General features: G+C 36.4%; 1 long non-coding RNA gene across 1 annotated transcript in view; it reads left to right on the top strand.

The window, feature by feature from the left end:
* The first annotated feature begins 6,672 nt into the window (after positions 1-6,672).
* The window catches only part of LOC107575320 (uncharacterized), a 772-nt gene continuing 224 nt past the window's right edge, over positions 6,673-7,220 (top strand). The window contains exons 1-2 of the long non-coding RNA XR_001607848.1: positions 6,673-6,763; positions 6,912-6,957. This is a non-coding gene — a long non-coding RNA (uncharacterized lncRNA). The remainder of the gene's footprint in view (positions 6,764-6,911; positions 6,958-7,220) is intronic.

Genomic DNA, 7,220 nt, shown 5'->3' with positions numbered 1-7,220 from the left:
TGTACAGTTTCTCTCCAGTATGAACTCTCATGTGAAGATCAAGAGTGTGTTTGTATGTGAAACTTTTTCCACACTGAGTGCAAGTGAAATATTTCTTGGCTCTTTTTTTATTTACATCTTTCTGTTTGGGTTTTTCTCCACTTTTGACATGACTTTTCTCCTCAACTTCACTCAATTCTTCTTTCTCCTCATTATCTTCAATCAACTCTGCAACAAAAGTAAAAACAGTAAATCTTCATTAACTTGTTAGTTTACTATAGGGCTGGGAAAATAAATCGATACATTGCGAATCGAGAAATTATTCAGCATCGATTCTGAGATTTTCCGAATGCATCGCGATTCTTTCTTGAGTCGATTCGGAGCTTAGTTTTGAACAGCAGATGGCACTGCATGCTTTAGAAACAGCCGTACTCTGCTTGTTTCCAAATCCTTACATGTAACTGAATTAATTGATTGGAAATAATTGATTGGAATTAAGAATGTGGCATTCATAATACATACATTTAATAAGGTTTGAAGAAACAATGCCCCGGTCATCAATTTACAGAGGGTAATGCCACCTCTTAATGGAAAAATTTGTTTTTGATGCTGTCAATGTTCTTTTTGGAAGTTACATTAATAAAATGTTGATGTACTCTGCTTGACTGAAACTTGGCTAAAACCTAATGATTATATTGGTCTAAATGAGTCTACTCCACCAAGCTACTGTTATAAGCATGAGCCCCGTCAGACTGGTGGTGTTGCAACAATATATAGTGATATTCTCAATGTTACTCAGAAGACAGGATACAGGTTTAACTCATTCGAAATACTAATGCTTAATGTTACACTGTCAGATATGCAAAAGAAATCTATCGTATCTCTTGCTCTGGCTACTGTGTATAGACCACCAGGGCCGTATACAGATTTCCTAAAAGAATTTGCAGATTTCCTCTCAGACCTATTGGTTACTGTTGATAAAGCGCTAATTGTCGGAGATTTTAATATTCACGTTGATAATACAAATGATGCATTAGGACTTGCGTTTACTGACCTAATAAACTCTTTTGGAGTAAAGCAAAATGTCACCGGGCCCACTCATCGTTTTAATCATTCTCTAGATTTATATCGCATGGAATTGATCTTACTGATATAGATATCGTACCTCAAAGCGATGATGTTACTGACCATTTCCTTGTATCATGCATGCTGCGTATTACTGATATTAACTATATGGCTCCGCGTTATCGTCCGGGCAGAACTATTGTTCCAGCCACCAAAGACAGATTCACAAATAACCTGCCTGATTTATCTCAACTGCTCTGTGTACCAATAAGTACACATGAACTAGACGAAATAACTAGCAACATGGGCACTATCTTCTCTAATACATTAGAAGCTGTTGCCCCCATCAAATTGAAAAATTTCACTTTACACATTTCACATGACAGCTTCTTATAGCACTACTACAAAATATCACCTGACGGGAGTCGTTCACAGACGACACACACAGTGTTCAGCTAATAAAGATCCTCAGCGCAGACCAACAGCAGAATTTGCAGATTTGGCTTCAATTGTCTGAAGGTCTTTATGTTCTCACTGTTCTTAAATTTCCAGGTACTAATGAGAAACCGCTTCAGACGATTCAGTGCGTGCAGGGAACTGAACAAATCATTCAAAGTGATTCGTGAACAAATGCACACCGTCTTGCAGGCTTCTTTATTCAAGACCTTGAACAGAATCGACTCAAAAGAGAGATTCATTCGTGAATGGGGTATCGTTCATGACTCAAATAAAAGAGTGCACTTGGAATAAATTACGTTTGATGAGGATTTGTTGAGGACGCAGCATCAGATCTGAAAGTGCTGGATCTGAAGATGATCTACTTACTGTGAATGTTTTTTGTATGTCTGTGTAGAGCAGATGAATGACTGAAACACTTCCCACATGCAGTGCAGTGATACGGTTTCTCTCCAATGTGGATCCTCTCGTGTGTTTTCAGAGTTGATGACCGACTGAATCTCTTGTCACAGTGTGAACACTTATAAGGTTTCTCTCCAGTGTGGATAATCTCATGCCGTTTTAAACACTGCGCTGTAGTAAAAGTCTTTTCACACTCAAAGCACATGTACTCTCTCACACCAGTATGTATTTTCTGATGTACTTTCAAATATTGTAAACATGAAAAACTCTTTCCACACAAATGACACGGATGTGTCTTCTCCTTTGTATGAACTCTCAGGTGCTGCTTCAGTTCTGAAGCACTCAAAAATGTTTTGCTGCATTGATCACATGTATACAGTTTCTCTCCAGTGTGGATATTAATGTGTCTCTTAAGGTTTGATGGTCGTGAGAAACTCTTCCCGCACTGATCACAAGTGTATGGTTTCTCTCCAGTGTGGATGTTAATGTGATCTATAAGGTGTGATGATTGTGAGAAACTCTTCCCGCACTGATCACAACTGAATGGTTTCTCTCCAGTATGAACTCTCATGTGAACATCAAGACTGGTTTTGTTTGTCAAACTCTTTCCACACTTTGTGCAGGTGAAAGATTTCTTGGCTCTTCTTTTCTTTAAATCCTGTTTGGTTTGAGAGTGATGTAATGTATATTTAGGTATAAAGAAAACAGTTGAAAGCATAATCTCAGTTATAAATGTACAGGCGAACTGCACAGTTTGCAGAGAAGCATTTCATTTCCTTCGCTTTTCAGAGCTTGGTAGATGAGTAACTATTGTATTTGTATTATTAGACAGATAAATACATATATTACAATTAATGTTATATTAATTTATTTATTGTTTATAAATATTAATAATATATAGGCATAATATAAAAATGGAACAAATAATTACACAATTATTTGAATCATAATTTAAGCAGTAAATAAGCTAAAAATGTGTCCCATCCTGCAGAATTGTCAGAAACGTGATAACTGTCAGAATGACTGATTTAGGCGCAACTGAAGAGTTGTTTAGAAGTAAATAAAATAATCAAATGTAAAATAATAATAATGTGTTCTGCTGCAAGTTCTCATACTTGATCTCATGTTTTCTCGTGGTTTATTGTTGAGCTGTTGAACTGTTCTGTTAAAATTATCAGTTCCAAGCCTTTGACACTTTTTTAGCTTTAAGTGTCCATTTACAGGAGATCTGAAGACATCAGCATAATAAATGAGGAGAAAACAGGAGCTATTGACATGAAATAAAGAGTCTTTTCAGCAGCTCTGTTAATATTGATGAGCCTCAGACGATCAACACTCATTCAACAAGACATTCAGATCATCAGCAGATCATCTCTCTTTATTCTCAGTGTTTGCTGATAGAAACACATTATTTGAGTCAGGATATATGATAAAAGCCTATTTCTCACAATATGTATAAAACATAAATAATACAAAAACAAGCAATTAAGTAAATAACTGCCGTAAAGCACCACAATATGCATGTCTAATCTAAATAGTTAGATTTTCTAATAACTATTCATTGCAATGAATAAATTAACTCATTCAAGTTGTGTACAGAAACAAACAACAAAACATCTTCAAATAAAGAGCAGCACAAAGCAATATTTATGATGATTCATATTTCACTACATTAACATTTATGTATGGATGTCTCATAGGGCTGTGCGATTAATCGAAATCGCGATTTGAGACTTTGCAATTTCCTAACCTAATCTAATACCTAAAATATGGACGCAATATTACTCTGTTCCAGGGCATATGCATGACTGCCAGCCTTGAGTTGCAGTCTTACTAACCAATAGAGTGAGCGCACCTCCGTTCTCCCCAATCAGCACTGCTCTAGCCAAATGCGTAAACACCCACCATTAAAAAAAATTAAAAAAAACGGAATGCGGGACGGGAGAGAGACAGAGTGAGATTATGGCGTCTACTGGGTCAGATAGTTAGGCAAATTAAAACTAAATGTAGCAAGTGGCCCAGTTGTAGTGACTACGCCACCCCGGATTACCGGGGAAAATAACCCAAATAAGGGCACGCAAATATGTTCCACATGAAAAGAGCAAGAGGCGTGAATCTCAGTACAAAATCTTTTATTAAGGCTAAAATAATTGGCTGATATTAATTTAAAACCCACAACCGGCACACACCAATGTCATAGATCAAAAAAAAGAAAAAGACAGAAAACATCCAAATAATAATAATGCTGTAGAAAGCGGAGTCTTCCTATACAAGAAGCGGGTGAATGTAACAGCACCAGGTATGCAAAAGAGAAAAATCACACCCACAAGATTCACTGCAAATAGCAACACAGCAATAGTGACACACACGAAAATGGCCACCCCGAGTGAAATAATATCCGTGGTGCTGTCAAAACCCAACCCGCTCCCGGAAGCACTCCACTCCTACAAACAAAAGAAAAAGAAAACATCACATTAAAAATAAACCACAAATTGAAGGTCCATATTCACAACAAAAGAAAACAATCAACTTTTGAAAGAGGGTTCACAAAGTAAGAAAAAAAAAACAAGATTATAAATTACTCAAAACAAAATACCAAACAGAAAACAAACATCAAGCCCACTTGGATACTAGACATGGACGTAATTAAACTCCCAAAAGCAGCAGCGTGGCTCGAACACTGCAGAACAGGAAACAAGCTGTATTAATTACCGCTTCCGCTCAACCTATTCCAAAACACACACACAGCACAATTACAACTACAATAAAACATCTGATGAAGGCACACCACACTGAAACACAAAAACTCATTAAGCTGAACACAATTTCCCCCAGCTTCCCAAACGTCATTAACTTACCTGAGAGCCAACAACGCACCGCACCCAGTATATCTCAGCAGCCTAAAAACACACTAAAGAGGTACAGATCGCACAAATCAATAAATAACACTCCAACCAGACAGCTAAGCTAAATGGCTAAAAACACCTACCTTGGAAGGCCACAACAGGAAGGAAGAGGCGGGCTTTCAACCATGACACACAGCAAGAGGCAGAACCAACCAACTTATATACCCTAAACGGGCGATCGCTCATTGGCCACATAATTAATAATGGTGACGTTTTAGCAACATCACTACACATGGAAAAAATAAAACATAAATAACGTCATATACCGTGAAATCTGTATAATTTTGAAAAATACCATGATATAAATTTTTGGTCATACCGCCCACCACTAGTGCTGAGTAAGAGTGCTAGCGCTTCTCTGCTGTCTTCACGTGCTGTCGGAAACTTCCTATTTTCAACTTATGAAGTAGTGAGCGCTTCATGTGAGCGCTGCTGCAGTCTTAGGCCCACCCCAAATGCTCTCATTGGTTGAGATGCGTGATGACACCCAACAATTCAGTGCTACTTGACATAGCATTTATTACAGTACAGAAACTATTCTGCCTTATTATGTGATAAAAATGAAAAGAAAAAAAGTGTGTGAAAAAAAGTGTTGTATAACCTTACTGTTGTAATCTCCCTGCAGTAAATAAACATTACATTTAAAAGGCAAAATACAATTATATTTTGTATTTTTACACTATGTACTATTCTGTTTATCAAAACCAATAAATCTCATCAAGTTAGTGTTTTTACGTATTTTCATATTTATTCCAAAATAATAACAAAGCACAGTAATAATATAAACAATATATTTTATTTGTCAACTGATGTTCAGCTGTTCTTTTTAGCTTTACCAGCGGGTGTCGCTGTTGGACAGTTATTTTGTAAAAACTAGGGACTTTTACACTTTTTAATATCACATTTTGTAATACTTGCGTTGTTTTATTTTTGTAATATCGATAACGTTCTCATCCAGTTTTTTTTTCTAAAGAGCCTCCCTTGCCTTGACTGATGGCAGAAACCGTACAACACAAACATCAGAGATTAATTAATCTTATTAAATTATGATCCTTGCGGAAGTTGCGGCTTTGAGGTTATGTAAATTTTGGCAGGTTATTTTACATTCATTATTCAAATTAATAAAAGGGATGAATGGAAATTGGGCTGTTCAATTAAGTATAGAATTTTTGTAATAATATATATATACATACAAAGCACCAAATCACAAACTGACTTATCTCGTGGCACTCTACATACATGCATGTAAGGGCACTTTACAACATTAACTGCAGAGACCCAACATTCCCTCATTAGCAAGCACTTGATGACAGCAGCAAGAAAAAAAGTTTCCATCTCTCTAGAGGGCTGGGTGAAAAAAACATGGCTCATAGCATTGTATTGATGATGTTCTCTGTCTGCATGGTATAAAACAGTTTTTCCATTTTCTTCTTTGCATATTACCCTAGACAGAACACAATACAGTGACTGGAACGAATCATATCTGTGCCTGGAACTGCAGCAGAGAAGCAGATGTTTCTAACAGAAGTGATTTTGCCTGAGGTGAGCTATAGAGATGTGTACTAAATGAACAATTAGAATAGGAATTTCATTTAAAGCAAAGAAATTAATAAGCAAGTGATGGCTTTGAGGCCTCTAAAGCTACGGGTGTCAATATAATTTGAGGAGCAACAATCAGAGATTATATACCAAGTACAATAAAATGGAAGCATGACTTCACACTTCTTCTTTAATTGTTGGCTTCCAAACTGCAGTACTTCAGTATAAGTAGCAACTTAATTGAAAAGATTAAACTGAAACCTTAAATGTGGTTAAAGTTGTCTGTTTGTCACATTAAAATGAATACTGTACATTTCTTAGGTTCTGATTTATTGGTTGCAAACCAATGTCAATAAGTGTCGATATATGGCCGAATCTGTGCTTCTGAAGTGCACATCTTTCGAAGGAAAGAAAAGGTAGAGGATATTTTTTCATTGTGGGTGTTCATACTTACTCTTTGTATAACATATCTAAATACATTCTTCCTGGCATGACATTAGGGGATTTCCATGTCAAGCTGATGCCACTGTAATTAGGTACAGATTTTCTTTTTTTCCCCCCCAGTGTTGCAGAGATCAGAACAGGTGAGGACACAGAAAGCACCGAAGAGGTAAGACATTTTTAACAACAGCCCATTTTTAACAACAGCCTCCCACCCCCAAAAAATTAACCTCACTTGATTTATTCAGCGGCAACACCTAAATGGGGGAAGCCTATAACCTATTCACAAACTTCAAAAATGAATTAATCTTAAATAATGATCCTTGAGACTTTGCTTTGTATGTTTTTGCTGATTATTTTACATGCATTTTACATCATTTTCATGTGTCATCAAAAAGAATAAAAATGGAGAATAATATAAACATGGTACAT

This window comes from Sinocyclocheilus grahami, unplaced genomic scaffold (assembly GCF_001515645.1).
Source record: "Sinocyclocheilus grahami isolate Dianchi unplaced genomic scaffold, SAMN03320097.WGS_v1.1 scaffold2567.1, whole genome shotgun sequence".
Taxonomy (NCBI): domain Eukaryota; kingdom Metazoa; phylum Chordata; class Actinopteri; order Cypriniformes; family Cyprinidae; genus Sinocyclocheilus; species Sinocyclocheilus grahami.
This window is presented reverse-complemented; position numbering and strand designations above follow the sequence as displayed.